This window comes from Mustela nigripes, chromosome 3 (genome assembly GCF_022355385.1).
Source record: "Mustela nigripes isolate SB6536 chromosome 3, MUSNIG.SB6536, whole genome shotgun sequence".
Classification (NCBI taxonomy): domain Eukaryota; kingdom Metazoa; phylum Chordata; class Mammalia; order Carnivora; family Mustelidae; genus Mustela; species Mustela nigripes.
The window spans coordinates 55,408,849-55,427,702 of NC_081559.1; the positions used below are offsets into that span (position 1 = coordinate 55,408,849).

General features: G+C 44.1%; 1 non-coding gene and 1 pseudogene across 1 annotated transcript; one reads left to right on the forward strand and one right to left on the reverse strand.

Annotated features, from left to right (window-relative positions):
- Nucleotides 1-8,473: 8,473 nt before the first annotated feature.
- LOC132014832 (U2 spliceosomal RNA) lies at nt 8,474-8,665 on the reverse strand. Its single transcript, XR_009403464.1, has one exon. It is a non-coding gene; the product is annotated as a U2 spliceosomal RNA (small nuclear RNA).
- Nucleotides 8,666-13,723: 5,058 nt separating this feature from the next.
- LOC132014467 (tetraspanin-17-like) lies at nt 13,724-14,581 on the forward strand (annotated as a pseudogene).
- Nucleotides 14,582-18,854: the final 4,273 nt, after the last annotated feature.

Consider the following 18,854-nt stretch of genomic DNA (forward strand, 5'->3'; position numbering starts at 1 on the left):
TTTCTTTTTCTATATAGAACTTCTTTTGAGCCCTGTCCTATTCTATTACATAGTGGACTCTTAATCATGACTAGGTGGACTTTCACCTTTCCCCAGGGTGGTGTCCAAGTTCCTGGGGGTTTACCCTGGATTGCCGTGTTTCCATCGCATCCACTGAGACATCCAGGTGGCCTTTTGTCTGCTCAGTGCATGCAGATGAAACCCCACTCAGTCTGGAACATGATGTCCTTAAGTCACCTGCCTCTTTGGGCCTTGTCAATGTATTCTTGAGCACATAAGAAAATTCCTAAGGCTCCAATTTTCAGACAGGTGATTAGGCATTCCACGGGGCCATTTTATGTCTGATTGTCCAGACTTGGGCTGTATAAAATGGCCACCAGCTATAGCTGGCTGCTGAACATGAAACTGAAATATAGCTACTCCAGACTGGGATGTGCTGTGACTATAAATACATACTAGGTTTCAAAGACTTCATAGAAAGAATTCAAAATATCTCATTCACAATTTCTGTAACATGGGGCAATAATATTTGATATATTAGGTTAGATAAAATATTTTATTAAAACTCATTGCACCAGTTTCTTTAATGTGGCTACTTACTAGGACACTGAAGATTCCATATGTGGCTCAAATTGTATTTCTGTTGGACAGCGTGCTGGTCTAGACTCTCCACATGGCCATTTCTTGCTGCTCTTCTAAAGCCACACTGACAGCTCTGGTGTTTTATTACCTGGACAAGCTCTATTCTGGAATGGGATTGAGCAGAGTGGGATTCACCAGGGATTCACCAGGCCCCTTTCCTTGGAGGGAACTCACACTAGTATCCTTTCTTATCCACCTTCCTTTCTCTTCTCAATCTGACCACATTTAGTCAAGGGTAATACAGCCCTTTAACCACTGTTCCATATGTTATGTACACCCACCTGCACTTTTGAAAGTCAAAAACCAATCATTGGACTCTGATTCTACTGTTTTTCTTACCTGAGAGAGTCTGTGTACAGAACACCCTAGCTGCCACCAGGATGGGGGAAGTATTACAAAGAATAGAACTACTGAGAATGAAAACTGCATCAGTTACTATATCAAATACCGCCCATCATCTGTCATTCTGGAAATGTGCTGTGCAATGATTCTTTATCAAATGCTATCCAAGGATCTGGAAATACCAAGATAAATGAGACCCAGGTCCTACTCTTAGAAAGAATTGAAGAATGTAAATCCATAGGTGCAGTGGAATGGCATTGTGGCTGAAACATTGGTTCAGGACACCATAGGGCACAAGGAAATGGCTAGACTGGCCACTTCTTGTGGTGGGCAGGGCAACCAGGAAATGCAAGTCAAAGCACTATGGAAACCAAACACTTTATTATGGATTGTTCTGGTGCCTCAGGAAAAATCTCTTTCTGAGCGTTGGTTTCCTCAACTGAAAATAATGTGGATGATTTTGAGCTATTCTCTCTACCTCAGAGCACTGTTGCAAAGGGGAAATGTTCAACATATATACCAAACTGTTAACCTGTTTTGGCATTGGTGGTGGGATTATGGGTGTCTATTATTCTGTTCTTAATATTCTGAATTACCCAATTTTATATAATGAACAAGTATTACTTTTATAGTCTATAAAAAAAGAGAACAATTTTATTTTAAATTTTGCCTTTGCTGCCAAACTTCTTGACTTAGTGGTTCCCTCTACTTCCTCCCCATTCACTGAATCCAGCCATTGTAATCTGGCTTCCACCCCCTCATCCAAAGGTCTCCAATGGCCTCCCACTTGTGAAGGCCAATGACCTCTTTTCAACCCTTGTCGACTTGACTTCTCCACATCATTAACACAGCTCCTTAAACTTTCTGAAAAATCATTAAGTTGTGGTGCCAACGGACCTATACTACAGAAAACAAAACCAAAACCAAAACCCTAATGTCTACAGCTGCCACGATCATAATATAAGCATGGCCATTTTGGGGGTATTTCCTGCTAGTCGTTTTACTTAAGTGTATTTTTACATCATTATGGAAAATATGTATATCCAATTTAGAATTCCTCACCTCCTTGAAACTCTCCTTATTTCCACAAGACAATTCTTTCCTGGGTTTTCCACAAATCACTCATCTCTCAAGCTTATACGCTAATGCACTTGTGTGCATAAAAATTTCCTAAAATGTTTGTTAGAATGCAGATCTCTGGACTCCACTCTACCTGCTCATTCATATTCTATTTTATTAGGATTGATTTGGCCCCAAGAGCCTATGTTTTCTGCTTTCTGTAGCATGTGGTTCAAAGACTGCACCAAAAACACTGCACCAGACACACAGCTTCACAGCAAACAGCTAAGTACGTCACCCCAAACCAAAAACAACCTTGCAAACCCAAACCACTGTTTCCTAATCATCAGATTGTCTAGGGCTAGGATTTGAGTAGCTGTGTATTTTTTACATCCTCCTTGTGACTCTGATGAACCATTGCCTTAACCGTAACCACACTATTCTGTTTGCATTTGCGTGAACACACAGCTTACTTTTCAAGTCTCTGAGAACGTTTGACTGTTCCCTTGGCCTGGATTCAGTTCCTTGTCACATTCTTCCCTGAGCCTAGCTCAGAGGTGGTCTCTCCTGTGAAACTGCATGGACGCTTCTCTTCCATCTTCCCTTCCCACTCACAAATTAAAGTTAGTCATTTAATGTCTACATCTTTAGGCTGGGCAATGAGCTACTTGGATGTGAGTTCCTACTTCTGAGGAGCACATTACTCTGAGACTTAATGGCCTGAAAGGATTATGAACATTTATGATCTCACAGTATCTGCAGCTCAGGAACAGAAGCAGCTTAGCTGGGTAGTCGCTCAAGAAGTTGCAGTCAAGGTGAAGGCGATGGCTGCTAGTCATCTGAAGGCTTGATTGGGGCTGTAAAATCTACTTTCCAGATGGCACACTCAAGTGGCTACCAAGTTGGAACTAGCTGTTGGCAGAAGGCCTCAGTTCCCCTCCCCAGGGATCTTCTCAGGGGGTGGCCTGGGCGTCCTCACAACATGGTGGCTGGCTTCCTTCAGAGCAGGTAATCCAAGAGAGAGCAAGGTGAAGCCTGCGATACCTTTTATAACTTAGCCTTAAAGGTCACACACCATCTCATCTGCAGGATTCTTTTAGTCACAAAGGCTAGTCCTGATAATAGTGTGGAAGATTGTGCAAGGATATAAATACCAGGAGGTGAAAATCCTTTGGGGTCATCTTTGAGGCTAACTACCATAGTGAATATCTATTCTTTTTCTCTCTCCTTCACCCCTTTCTCTGTGTGGGAAATGCATTTCATGTTGTACAACTGGAGTTGAACCTTCCTCATCTGGGGGGAGGGAAGCAGCGAACCTAAGCATGGCCTAATTGAATATTCCATTCTCCTGGCCACAGTGGGCAATCAAATGGGCACGCCATCAACTGCAGCCAGTCAGAATCTTCCTTGATTTTTGCCAAATGGATCTGAGAGAGGTCTCTATTCCCCTGCTATTTTGATCCCTAAGAATGACTTAAGTTGAAGCTTCTTAAAGCCATTGGTTCAGGTTATATTGGGGGGAGGGTATCTTTAAGAAAATGAGGCCAGCACAGAAAGAGAGTCAAAGATGAGCAGAGGTGAAAAGAGAAGCTCCCTTGATCCATCCATGCCTAAAATTCATGCTCGGACTTTTCAGTTACAGGAAGCAACACATTTCATTTTTTGTTGAAGCTACTTTAAGTTGGATTCCTACTACCTATAAGCAAAACGAGTCCCAACAAATGAGCAGGATCCATATCTTATTCCTCTTGAGTTTCTAGCATTGGGTTCAATTCCTGGTCTCAATTCAAATGTGATGAATACATTAATTACTTATTATATTTTTATATAAAATTGATCTGGTATATGCAAATATTGGGGATTAAAAAAAAAAGTATTTGGAACTTACCAAGTAACAGTTATAAGAACCCTAAGTCCTAGAACCTTGAAATGTTTGTGGATTTGGCAGCCGCCAGAGCCGTGATGTTAAGTCTGCTGAGCTCACGGTGAACTTCCTGTAGTCCTGTGATGTGGCCGAGTGAGTGGTTTGCCAGGATCATGAGTATACACAGAAATAGGCTGAAAAAAGAGGATAAGAAGAGAGGCACACCATATCCCCTCAAGGACAGGGAAATAGAAAAAGGCCCTGAGTGGCCCTCCAAACACTCACTTCTTTGAGAGGTGGGTAAAATTATGCTGCAGGAATTAAAGCAAGTAAATGGTAAAGGATCTGTAGAATGCCAGCTGTGGGCTGGTGGTTTCTGTCCCCTTGAAGAACTGTCCATGGAGGATCTTGCAAAAGCAAGGCTCAAGATCAGATTTGTAGATGCAGGTCAAGAGTTCGTTAAAAAACTGTGCCGGTGATCAAATTATCCAACTCTTGGGAGCCTGGGTGGCTCAGTAGGTTAAGCATCTGCTTAGGCTCAGGTCGTGATCACAGGATCCTGGGCTCAAGTTCCACATTGGGCTCCCTGCTCAGTGGGGCATGTGCTTCTCCCTCTACCCTTCCCTGCTGCTCGTGATCTCTCTCATACTCTCTCCTTCTTAAATAAATAAATAAAATCTTAAAAAAAAAATTAACCAACTCTTGCCCTGGCTGAGGGATTGAAAGGGACAGAGAAAAATATGCTTTCATGCAGGGATGTTTGCTGTGACTTACATCAATAACCTCACATGTGTGAACAGTTGATCTGGTATGGAATGATATAGAGAAATGGAAAAGGAAGAAGTGAAATGTGGAAGAGAGAAAAACAGCTTGTCTGCTGCCTGCCTTTTTCTTCAAAGTCTTCTAATACTCGGCAGCTTTGTTGCGTCTAGGAGAACTGTTATACACATCATCGACCAAGTGACAGGTCTTTATTTTAATTCATCGCAGAAGCCTTGCTGCCCAAATGATGCCTGACAGAAAGCTCTCTTGTTGGCAAGGGCCTTTTCTCAAGCCAAGGAAAACTGCAGAATTCCTTAGTTTTCCCCTTGGGCCCTTAGAGCAAGTCCAGTTTTCTTTAACTCTATAAACTCCTGTGGCTTCTAGTCACTTAGCGATGGCTGTGTTTCAGGAAGAAGACTCTGGTTTCTCAAACAATGAGAGCCTGGATTCTGGAGTCAGACCACCTGGGTTCAAATCACTGCTTGTCCACTTACTCACATTGTAGGATCTAGGACAAGTTGCACTTTGTGCTCCTGTTTCCTGAAACACAGTTAAGTATATGATAATCAGGGGCTCCTGGGTGGCACAGTCCGTTGAGTGGCTGACTCTTGGGTTTGGCTCAGGTCATGATCTCAGGGTTTTGGGATAGAGCCCCGCATCGGGCTCAGCACTTAGCCCCCCCCACCCACCCACTTGCTCTCTCTCTCTCTCTCTTTCCCTAAAATAAACAACTCTTTTAAAAAAAAATATGATAATAGTGTTTCTTCATGGAGCTGGGGCAGGTATTAAGTGAATACATGTATATGTTTATGGTAAGAGAGAGTTTCGGACATATAGGAAGCCTTATATACTTCATTTACATTATTATCGTTATGCAGACAAAAACCTCATTTTTCTCTATGAATCTCCCTGAATCTTTGTCATTGTAAGTACATTTTCTTTTTTCTTTTTTTTTTCTTTTCTTTTTTTTTTTTTTTAAAGATTTATTTATTTATTTGACAGAGAGAAATCACAAGTAGATGGAGAGGCAGGCAGAGAGAGAGGGAAGCAGGCTCCCCGCTGAGCAGAGAGCCCGATGCGGGACTTGATCCCAGGACCCTGAGATCATGACCTGAGCCGAAGGCAGTGGCCACCCAGGCGCCCCCATTTTCTTTTTTCTATTTGGTCCTCTTTTTTTTCTTTGTCATTACATCTCATGGTAATTATTTGTTGGTTCACTGGCTTAAGTCAGTTTGATGGTACACCGTTATCAGTGTCTTGGTGGGGCCTCTGCTAATTTGCATCCAGAGTCTGGGGCATCTCGCCCTCCATAGGGTCACTGGACAGTGAGGTCCATGAAAGTCAGTGTCTGACCAAATTCCACACCCAAACACTGGCAAACAAACACAAGAGTCCTTGTTAGCTCCCTGAACTCAAGGCTCCCAACCAGAACCTTGTACTGAAATATATGCCTGAACCATGCCACGTTCTCTTAAAGCAGGACCTGGCCACACTTCTCACTGACTCAGGTGACAGAATCCTGCGTGAAGTAGCAGGCACAGGACTAAATGAACACCCAAACTGACAGCCCTGTTCAGGACTCAGCCCAAACTTAACGCCCCTTTCCTTTAAAGGTGAGATTCCTGCTCTCTACACTGCACCGCAAAAACCACGCATTTCACTAATAAAAAGTTCTTTCTAGCGTCTCTTATGCTAAAGAATAAATCCTCTAGTGTAGATTCAGAAATGAATTGTTCAACGAGCTGTAATAGCCCCAGATCCCAAGGCCAAGTTCTGATTAGAGCCCATCAGTGCTCACAAACCACCCCCTGGAGTTTGTATTCCCCATTAGAGCACTTTAAAGTAGTCATTAACAACTCCTAGGGTGAATATTAAAATTAACTTTTAAAGCACTCACATATATCTTGCTGTCTAAACTGAAGTATTTAAATTATGACAATAATCGCCCAATGCCGGTGAAACCTTCAGACCGCGACTTGATATTTTTTAAGTGACAGTCTACCTATTAAGTCTGATTTTTTTTTAAGACATTTGTAGATTCTTCATTAAAGGCAAATAATTAAAATAACACCAGCTGATGAAATACTCTCTTTGCAAGAAATCTTCACAGCTCTTGACTTTTTAATTGCTGAAAAATGTGTTTTCAGACACGTGGGTGGGTTGTAAGTGATTCTACATGTGACTCAGGTTCTTTAGAGCTGATCGTAACCAGAGCTCTTCAATACCAGGATTCTCAGTGGGAAACGGTCCCCAAGGAAATAGATTTTTGATGAAGCTTAAATATCAATATATTGACACAGAAGGTCTTTTAAGCTCTTACTGTCTGTAGAAAACAACTTTCGTAAAAAGCTATGCAGCCAAAACAGTAGAACAGAGTTCAATGCCCTGTTTATTTAGGACACACCTCACTCCCTTGCTTTTGAAATTGAGCTAAAAGTGGGTCACAGTAGGCAAAATATTAAAAGAAAATATAGATATTTATTTTTAGTGTCCTTGATGGTACATAAGTTTGGCTCTAGTTAATTGCACAGAGGGCAGCAGGGGGCATAGCTTTTCTGCAGGATAAGAGAGAGAAGGCAGAAGGCAGGAAAGATTAAGAAGGGCAATTGCCAAGGACAGGGTTTGTCTAGTGCGAAGTGGGTGGTATGAGGCACCTGGCTGGCTCAGTCCCTAGAGCTTACGGTTCTTGATCTTGGGGTTGTGAGTTCCAGCCCCACGTTGGGTGTAGAGATTACTTAAAAATAAATAAATAAATAAATGAAGTAGTTGGTGTATCGGTAAAAACCCAAACCCAAGTTTTTTTGGTTTTATTTCTTGTTATTGTGTTGTCAGGGGGAATGAAGGGACTCTATGCTTATGGAGGCACAACGATTCACTAGGACGTAAGCACGAAGCTGTTTAACCGCTCCCAGCCTCCTCTAGTGGAATCCCTGGGCCGTGGGCTCCTTTCATACCTGACTGACATTCCCTCCCAATTCTGGAACTCCCCAGTCCTATTTCTAATGTTCGGTTCTCCTTATTTCTCCACTTCCATCTCAAGAACAAAACAACACAAAAGTTAAACGTCTATCTAGAGGGAGTGGGGGTGGGGGTGGGAGATGTGTCTGCCTTCACCCACCCATCTTCTTCTTCTGTCCTAGAGATGACCACCCGAGGTTTGGGGGATGGAATGAGAGGCGGGATCTCTTCACTTGCTCCTTGAGGCAGGAGAGGGCAGGGGGTGCTAGAGCCAAGGTTGCTGCTGCCGTTTTTTTTTTTTTTTTTTAAATATTTTATTTATTTATTTGACAGAGATCACAAAGTAGTCAGAGAAGCAGGCAGAGAGAGAGAGAGAAGCAGGCTCCCTGCTGAGCAGAGAGCCCAATGTGGGGCTCGATCCCAGGACTCTGGATCATGACCTGAGCTTAAGGCAGAGGCTTTAACCCACTGAGGCACCCCATGCTGCTGCTTTTCTAATGCTAACAGATTTTCTTCCCCAGCATAGCTGCCCGCCTCACCCTCCCTGGGAGCACATGTCCTACCACATAGTCTCTTGAAGACATGGGGTCTGCCTCAAGCTCAGCCACTTTTTCTTTCTCTCAGCTCAGGCCTCCCCTTACCCAAGTGGCCCTCTTCTACAACATTTCTCTTGGATGTGGTACTGGCAAGGTGGCCGGGCTCAGTGACTGGGTCTATTCCACTTAGAGGAAATTCTATCTTTGCTGTGCAAAAGGCGGAAATGCAGTCTGGAGCCTCATGAAGAGTGAAGTAGAGCACTTTGTAGGAAACAAGTGGAACAATAGAAAACCATCTGTCATTAACTCAAAGGAATGCATCATTCCTAGAAGTAATGCAATTCCAGGCTGAGGCGGGGAGTGGAGAGAGCAAACTCCCAACCCATCTCCTAATTCCAGGCAGTAACTTAATGCCCAGTACACAGACAGAGAACACATCAGATGCTCTAATTGGTGAAAGCAGATACTGCATTTGATTTTAGCTACTAGGCAGAGAAGAGATAATGGTTCTACTTAAGCCACACCTTTCCCTTTCACCCTTGAGGTGGAAGCTACTACTTCCAGAGCTCCCCATACCGCTCCAGTGCTCTGAATCTTGCCCTGATATGAATTGTTAAAATGCTCCTGAAGAAAAATATTTCCTACTGGAAATGATCAGTTGTTGTGTGTGTGGTTTTTTTTTTTTTTTAAGATTTTATTTCTTTATCTGAGAGAGAGAGAGAGAGCACATATAAGCAGTGGGGAGGGGCAGAGGCAGAGGAAGAAGGAGACTCCCCGCTGATCAGGAAGCCCGATGCGGGCCTCCATCCCAGGGCCCCAGGGTCATGACCTGAGCCAAAGGCAGAAGCTTAACCAACTGAGCCACCCAGGCGCCATGGAGATGATTAGTTTTGATGTCTCCTTCGTGGGGCCTTATTCAGACCCCTCCTTCCTATACTAACTCATTAAACTTAATTGTTTGGCTCCATCCCCCAGCTCCCATATTTTCTGCACCTCTTTGAGAGGCAGGGACAACTCTGGGTCTCAAGGGAATAGACTATTTTTTTTTTTAATTTTATTTATTTATTTGAGACAGATGGAGTGAGAGAGAGAAGAGAGAGCGAGCCTTCATGCGTATTAGCGGGGGCAACAGCAGAGGGAGAGGGAGAAGCAGATCCCCACTGAGCAGGAGCCCGAAGCGCGGCTCAATCCCAGGACCCTGGGACCATGACCTGAGCCAAAGGCAGACACTTCATGACTGAGCCACCCAGGCACCCCTAGACTATTTTTTAAAAAAATTTTTATTATGGGAAATTTCCAAATTATAGTAATAAAGTTCTACAATGGTTCCATAAAGTGAGATCCTAATAAGGTGTATCTGTTTCATTTGATTGAAACATTTCTTACAGGAGGCAGACTACCTAAGGTTATGCTATGGTAGCAGGCAGCTCCAAAATCAAAGCAGTTTATAGCAACTTAGGGTTATTTCCTGCTCACGTGAATCTCCGTTGTGAATCAGCTTCACGTACCCTTCACTCCTGGCCACGGGCTGAAGAAACAGTCCCTGTTTGGGATACACCCACTTCCTGGCAGATGGAATGAGAAATGGTTAACACACAATGACTTTTAAAATTTCTTTTTTTTTTAAGCTCTTATTTATTAATTTGACAGAGAGACAGTGAGAGAGGGAACACAAGCCAGCAGAGATGGAGAGGAAGAAGGAGGCTTCCTGCTGAGCAGGGAGCCTGATGTGGGGCTCGATCTTAGGACCCTGGGATCTGACCTGAGCCGCAGACAGATGCTCAACGACTGAGCCACCCAGGTGCTTGACTTTTAAAATTTCTGCTCAGAAGTAGCAAATATCACATCTGCTCACATTTCATTGATCAAAGAAAATCATGTGGCCAAAGTTGAGGTCATGTGAAAAAAAGAAGCATAATTCTCCCAAAAAGGAGGGCCGCATGTATTGAGAATAATGCAATCTGTCATACCTTCTTAGTTTCTTTCAATATTAGGTTTCTCTCCTCATCTCCCCCCCACCTGACAATCTACCAGTTGAAGAACTGGGGTAATTTGCGCTGTAGAATTTCCTATATTCTGGATTTTGCTAATTGCATCTCTGTGGTGTACTTGTTTAACACATTCCCCTGTCCTTCTCTTTCTTCTAAATCTGTCATTAAACATATAGGCATGTTCAAATTCAGGTTCAAATTTTTGGCAAGGATACTTCCTAGGCGGTTATGTATGTCGTTAGTTGTCTCTTGCTGTGTAACAAATCATCCCCAAATGTGGTAGCTTGAAACAGCAGTCATTATCTACTATCTCGTGGCTTCTATGGGTCAGGGATTCAGACAGGGCACAGGTGGACAGCTTGTTGCCTTATGATTTCTGGGGTCAAGCTGAAAAACTCAGAGGCTAGTCTGAAATCACCAAAGGCTGAATGCCTCGTTCAAGTTGGTTCACTCACTTGTTTAGCAAGTTGGCATTAGTAAGTGGGTTCTTTTTCTATGTGGGCCTGTCTGTAGGGCTCCTTGAGCAACTTCACATCATGGTAGTTGACTTCCTCCACACTGATCAATCCAGAAGAGCAATGTTGAAGTGGCAGTGTCTTTCCTTACCTACCCTGTGGATTCATATGCTGACACTTCAAATGGTCACAAAACCAGCCCTTATTCAGGGTGCGACGTCTATGCAAAGGCATAAATACCAAGAGTGGAGGTTCACTGGGTCGGTCACCTTGGAGGCTGAATGCTCGATGTGTCATGTGGTTTTTGATGTTAAAAAAGATAAATAGGAACATGGGGCACCTGGGTGGCTCAGTGGGTTAAGCCTGATCCCAGGGTCCTGGGATTGAGCCCTGCATCGGGCTCTCTGCTCAGCAGGGAGCCTGCCTCCCCCCTCTCTCTCTGACTGCCTCTCTGCCTACTTGTGATCTCTGTCTGTCAAATAAATAAATAAAACCTTAAAAAAAAAAAAGGTAAATAGGAACAATTGATAGCATGTTATATGGAACAGTGGTTGTCAGCATTTGAGATGGCATGGTCCAGGAGATTTTTCAAGGGATGAAAATAGGTCTAAGTGGAACTACTACATCTTTGTTTTGCCATGTAAAGTCACTCAAAAAGAGTTACCTGTTCATTCTGCCATTATTTTTTCATTTTTTAAAAAAGGTCTTTAAAAATATTTATTTATTTATTTATTCATTCATTTATTTATTTATTTGACAGACAGAGATCGCAACTGGCAGAGAGGCAAGCAGAGATGGGGGGTGGGAAGCAGGCTCCCTGCTGAGCAGAGAGCTTGATGCAGGGCTTGATCCCAGGACCCTGAGATCATGACCTAAGCTGAAGGCAGAGGCTTAAACCACTGAGCCACCCAGGCGCCCCTAAAGGCCTTTTTTCTCTAGAAGTACATTATCGCGGAGTGAAGAATTATCAGCTTTGATGTGGAACAAGGAGAACTGCTCCCCAAATGTACAGTGAAGGTCCACTTTGAAAACAGCTGTAGTCGAGTGGAGGATTCCAGTACCCTACCATCCCGCATTTCCACTCCTGGCTGTACGCCACCGTGAGATTATACATACGCACACCAGGACCACGTGCAAGGACGGTCGTGCCAGTATGTTCATGACAGCCTCGCACTGGAAACAAACCAACTGCTCTCAACTGTAGCTAGATAGACAAACTGATGTATATGCATACTGTATGTTTCCACTTACATTAAGTCCCCAAACAAGCAATACGAAAGCACAGTGCTTTACAGTGCATATTTATATGAAAAAAGTAATAAAAAAAATTGTGATAAAGATCAAGGGTCGCCTGGATGGCTCAGTTGTTTAAGTGTCTGCCTTTCGCTCAGGTCATCATCCCAGGGTCCTGGGATCTCCCTCTGCTTGCCTCTCCCCCTGCTTATGCTCGCTCACTCTCTCTCCCTCTCTCTGTCAAATAATAAAATCTTTAAAAAAAAAAAAAAAGGACAAAGTTATGGTTACATTTGTGGGGATTTTGGAGAGACCCAAGTAGACACAGTTGAGGGGCTGGCAATGTTCAATTTACTGACCTCAGTGATGGTTACACAGATAGTGCCTCGATAACTCATTAAGCGGCACATTTTATGTTTTTTTCTGTGCTGTATTTTACTATAAAAAGGGGATTTTAAGAAGGAAAAATTAGTCTTTTTAATTAAAAGTTTTAGCTTTCGGGGAAGCTTTTTTTATAAAAGACCGTCTGTTCTTTCTCGGCTCGCTCATCCTTCTCCCGCCCCTTTTCTTCGCACAGGGTGTCCGCGGGTCCTCTGTTAGTCCTGGCGCTGGTGGCTTCACACTGGAGACCCTCACTCATCCCTGATTCAGGGAGGCAGGAGGGCTGTGTGGTTGAGCACACGTGCACACACACTCATGAGGCTTCCCTCCCTTGTGCCTCGAGAGAGCATCTTCGCTCCTCTTCCCAGGTGGGCAAGAAGAGGGCACAGGCTCTCCTTAAGAACTCTGAAGTTCCCCCCAAACCACCCCCACAAAACCCCCAGCTTGTTCCCCCCAGGCCTTCTGGGCAGGAATGAGGGCAGACCTGGGGGCTCTCTGACAGGCCTTGTCAATGGGCCCCGCAGGTAGCCCCAGCACCTGGGAGGGCCCTGGACTAAAAGCAATGTGGCACTTAGCGATGTGGTTCTCAGCAGTGGCCCCAAAGAGCCCGTTTTGGTCCCGGGCACTTTACGGCATCCAGTTACAACTGTGGACGGGGCATCTATTATACGCCAGGCATTTCGCCAGCTGCTTACATGGAGCAGTGCTTTATCACTTACAACAGCTTATTTCATTTTCAGAACAATCCTATGAAATAGATGGGCGATATCTACTTTCTTTTACTTTTCAACGAGGCCATCGAGGCTCCTAAGGTTTGAGTATTTTATCTAAAGTCACTGTAAAGGGCTGGCCATACCTCTGAATACCTACCATACCCGAAGACTCTTGGCAGAAAATGACCCCGTGGGGTTCCTCAGGCGGGAGTGTTTGATGTTATCTCCCCACCCACCGCCACTCCCAGCCCACAGTTGATCTTGCCAGAAGATGCCACCTGACTCAAGGGCAGCCAAGCTATAGGGCAGAGGTAGATGGAGCGGCGGCAGGAACGAGCTGCCCAGACGGGAATGATGATAATTATAGGGAGAATTAGATTATCTCGGGAGCGTTTGGTGAAAACTACAGGGAAATTGTTGTTACAAGAGGAAAAGCTACAAGACGCCAGAGATGAGCCAGTTGTGCACAGGCGCCATAAGGAGGGAGAGCGAGTCTAGGGAGTAGGGTCAGAGTCAGCTTGACCGTGAACAGAAAATATGTATCTGTTGACACCAACAGAAGGTGAGTTACTTGAATGACGCTGGCAGGAGCACTGGAAGCAAAGATTTCATGGGGACCAGGTTTCCATAATGATGGGGGAGCAGCACTCCTGTCGCTGTGTGGGCTCAGGGCAGCCTCTATCTCTGGTGGCCCCTGTTGGGCTGGTGGCCCCCACCCCTCGGTGCTCTGTGTGGCAGGAAACCCCTCCCCATCCCAGCCCGGCTAGGCTTCTAGGGGCTCTGGCCCATGTGGGACTGTGAGGGGCCGGTGCAGCCCCTACCCTGCTTCCCCGGGCGGGCAGGAGGCCACTCTCAGTGGCTCTGGGGCCAGCAGCAGCCCTCCCAGCAACCAGAGATGGGCTGCCAGAGGAAATACTCCCCCTTTGGCTTCAACATTGTCTTTTGGGTGCTGGCTCCAGGGCCTGGGGTGAGAAGGGTGTTCTCTCCAGCCGCTCGGTGCTGGAAGGTCCGGGAGGCCTCCACCCCACCGGGCAGCTCTAGGATCAGAGGCACCATGTTGGTACTAGGCTTTGCCTGCTGCATCCAGGCTCTCTGGGATCACCTTTCTGCTCAAGTTTTTCTCCGTGTTCTTGGGTCTCATTGTCTTCCTGGAGCTGGCATCAGGGATCTTGGCCTTTGTGTTTGAGAACACAATTTGAGACCTGCTCAGTTTCTTCCTCAACAAAAATGTCAAGGCCTTTCGGGACAACATTGAGTTCCAGAACCTTATTGACTTTGCTCGGGAATAGCCATCTTGCTGTGGAGCCAGGGGGCCTAATGACTGGAACCTCAATATTTATTTCAACTGCACTGACTTGAACTCTAGCTGGGAGCACTGCACGGTGTCCTCCTGCTGCATCAGAGACCCTGCAGAGATGTCCTCAGCACCCAATGTGGCTCAGACTCCAGGCTCAAACTGGAGCTGGAGCAGCAGAGCTCCATCCACACCAAAGGCTGCTACGTGGACCAGTTCGACAAGTGGCTGCAGGACAACCTGAATGCTGTGGCTGGAGTCTTTGCGGCCATCACCCTCCTCCAGATCTTTGGTATCTCTTTGGCCCAGAGCCTTGTGAATGATATCAAAGCAGTGAAGGCCAACTGGTGAAGCTGCCACAGTGGCCATGACTACCTGCCTACCCAGTGACCACCCCCCCAACCCCCCTACCATGCCACTGTGCCCATGATGGGCAAGGACACAGGTGTTTCTGCTAGGACCTGAGCTCCATATAGGGTAGTGTAGGTGTGCAATGTGCCCATGGGGACAGCTGTGTGCCTCTGCCTGGGCTGCCTATTATGGAGCCGTGTGCATGGTGGGTGAGTGTGTCTATGTGAGTGTGCACAGGAGCCACCATCTCGGCTGTAATCAGGTGGCGGGTTTTCCAGGGCCTAGGAATGGCACAGCTAAGAGAGTGTGGGGAAGATCGGGTAGGGGTCTGCCTTGTCCCCTCCCAAGCTAGGACACAATTCTCTGTGCATGGCTATATGGGGCAGAGTTGGGGCTGCTGTTGCCTGGGACACAGCCTCGGGCAGCTTTAGAGCTGTCTTCCCTACCAGCTGTGTCTTTGACCCTGCCATGAGCACACTTCGGCCTCAATACCTCAGACTCTAAAGAAAGAATTTTTTCTTCCTTGCTTGCCTCTCAGAGATGACTACAAACTACTCAAATAAACAAAATCCTAAAAACCAAACCAAACAAACAAACAAAAAAGTTTGGGGCAGATAATCAAGCTAAGAGGATGATGATCAAGAAAGCCCGAGCCTATAGGCAATTAATAATATATCTTACTGGATGACAAGATGAAAACCTTCTTTCCAAAGTACTGGTGGAAAAGTAACAGAGAGAAAACAAGAAAGTTAGAGGATCAATCTAGGAATCTATCATCTGATTAACAGGAAAGAGGGATTTTAAAAAAGAGTGAACAGAAAAAAATGGAGTAGAGGAAATTAGCAAAGAAATAATGGATGAGCATCCCTCCAACTGGATGATGTCAATCTTCAGAGGCTAAGGTCCCATTGAGTGCTCAGTGAAACAAATGAGACAAACAACAGACAAAAAGCCAGAGCATGTCTGGACATAGGCCAAGAACATCAAGGAAAAAGAGAAGAGTCTAAAAGCTTTAAGAAAGAAAAAAAAAGGTGACCCATAAAGGGATAGGTAGGAGATAACACTAGACATCTTAATAGCAACACTGGATGCCAGAAGACAATTCTGGGGGGGGGGGGGGGTTATCAATTAATACCCAGCTAAACTGTCAATCAAGCTTGAAGGAAGAATAAAAGTATTTTTAGTCATACAAGGCCTTGGAAGATTTACCTTCCCCTCTCTCAGGAAGCCATCAATGGTTGGGCTCCAGCAAAATGATTGTGTAAACCATGAAAAAAGATAGCATTGAACAAAGGAAACAAAAGTCACAGGGGTGGGGCGCCTGGGTGGCTCAGTGGGTTAGGCCGCTGCCTTCAGCTCGGGTCGTGGTCTCGGAGTCCTGGGATCGAGCCCCGCGTCGGGCTCTCTGCTCAGCGGGGGGCCTGCTTGCTCCTCTCTCTCTGCCTGCCTCTCTGCCTGCTTGTGATCTCTGTCAAATAAATAAATAAAATCTTAAAAAAAAAAAAAAGTCACAGGGGTACCTCCGTGACTCACTGAGTTGAACATCTAACTTCGGCTCAGGTCGTGATCTCAAAGAGATAAGAGATAAGAGCCCCACGTCGTCGGGCTCTGTGCCAAGCCAGGAGTCTGCTTCTGCCTCTGCCCCTACCCCCGCCCCATTTGTGTACATTCTCTCTCTATCCCGGATAAATAAATAAAATCTTAATAAAAATGGAAAGGGGGGGCCCCAAAGAAAAACCTCAGGGATGCAAGAGACCTAGAAAGAAATCATTCCACAGGGAAGCAGGAGGATAGCAGTCTTAGAGAGGATGGTCTCTAAGAAAATGATGATTAATACACTTGAGAGTTTGGCAGAATTTATAGCTTTATAAATTCTCATTGATCTATTCCTATGTACTTCATTATTTTAATTACTGTACTCATATTATGCTTTGATATCTAAAAACACAAGAACATCCTCATTATTTTTCCTTTTCAAAAGTTGCTCTTTTGGATAAGCTTAACATTTAAATTGCAAAACAAAATACACTCTCGAGTCCATGAAAAATATTATTGGGATTTTTATTCTAAGTTTTTTATGGCAGTAGTAGGGTTAATATTGAGCCAATAGCTACTGCTTGGTTCTTCTAATTGTTTTTAATTAGCAGTCACTTTGATTACCTGACATCTGGGACATGCCAATTTTAAATATTTTAAAATTCCTGTGGCAGAGATGTTAGCTGGGCATATACTTGCCAACCTTACTATATTTCCCAGTATCCTCTGCAGTTCTCTTCAGTGAAATGCCAGGGGAAGCAATGAATGTCACATCTAGGCCAGGCCAATAAAAATTTCTAGACTTATCCCTTTATGTTCTCCCCTCCCTCCTCATTTCTTAGAATGATGATGGCGACAACCAAAGTCACCTTGGAATATCACAAAAAATGGCAGACACACTATAATCATGTATCCTTGGAGAACCATGTAGATAAGAGCCATGTGGGCAAAAACCTCCCATCACTCCAGTCCTACCACTACCAACAGAAAAATCTGCTTTGAACGATTACAGTAGAGAGAAGTGAACTTACTATCTTGAAACCATGGACAGTTTTTAGCTCTATTTAGCCTACCCTAACTAATATAATGACTAAACAAATGTTATACTTTTTTAGAGAGCAATTGGATGGTACTTATCAAAATTGTAAAAGCAGAAATATTCTGATACAGCAATTTCATTTATAAGAATATCTCATACAGAAATACTTAAATAAGCAGGAAAGGTTTTATGTACCAGGATGTCCACTGCAAAATTATTCACAGTAACAAAAAACTGAAGACAACCCAGAGGTACATCTTTAGGGAAATGCTTAAATAAATGATATAAATAGCCAATGAAATGCTATGCAGCTCTTTAAAAGATGAAACTCTGTGGCATGAGGATAAATGATGTCTTTTATAAATTAATGAATAAAAATTTGTAAATAATATTCATAGCATTTTCTGGGTTTTGTAAAACAACTATAAATACATAATCTAAGGGTGCCTGGGTGGCTCAGTGGGTTAAAGCCTCTGTCTTCAGCTCAGGTCATGATCCCAGGGTCCTGGGTTCGAGCCCCACATCGGGCTCTCTGCTCATCAGGGAGCCTGCTTCCTCCTCTCTCTCTCTGCCTGCCTCTCTGCCTACTTGTGATCTCTGTCTGTCAAATAAATAAATAAAATCTTAAAAAAAATAAAAATAAAAATAAAAATAAATACATAATCTAATATAATAGAATCATAATCTAACATATATCTTATATATAAAAATTCATGTGTACATTATATATACTTATACATACATAGAAAATCATCTAGAAAGTTATAGACCAATATATTAGTAGTGATTACCTTTAAAGATTAAGAGCACTGTGGTAGTTTTAAACTATGTCCACAAGTACTTCCGTATTCCTCTTTGCAAATGTGGGGCCCAATTTCTATCCCCTTGAGTGTGGCTGGAATGTGTGTGTGTGTGTGATTCCAGAGATGAGGTTATAAAAGACATTTGGATGCCTCCTTATTCTGCCTTTTGGACCATTCACCCTTGACACAGCTAGCTCTTACCTTGTGGAAACTAGAAGCTTGAAGGTGAGGTCCACATGTTAAAGAACTGAGGCCTGCCAACAAGCAGCCCTAACTAGTCAGTTGTGTGAGTAGATCCTACCTTGGTAGTGGACTCTTCAACCCCAGTCAAGCCTTCAGATGACTACCATTCCTGTTGGCATCCTCACAGCAATTTGTGAGAAAAGAACCACCCAGATGGTTCTGAGCCAAGAACCACCCAGCTGAGCCATTCTGGATTTCTGATCCACAGAAACTGGTACATTAATAGATGTACTTTAGTACATCTATAGTGCTTTAGGCCTTTAAGTTTTGGGGGCAATTTGTTATGCAATAGTAGATAACTAAAATGAGTATGAAGAGAAAGGTAAGGGAGAGCACTACTTAAAAATTTTTCTCTATTCTTCTTCATTGTTTACATTTTTACAGTTAACATTTATAATTTTAAAGATTTTTAATTATTTATTTATTTGACAGAAAGATATCATAAGGAGGCAGAGAGGCAGGCAGAGAGAGAGAGAGGGAAGCAGGCTCCCTGCCGAACAGAAAGCCCGATGCGGGGCTTGGTCCCAGGACCCCGAAATCATGACCTGAGCCGAAGGCAGAGGCTCAACCCACTGAGCCACCCAGGTTCCCCAACATCTGTAATTTTCTTTTTAAAGATTTTCTTTATTTATTTGAGAGAGAGAATGAGAGA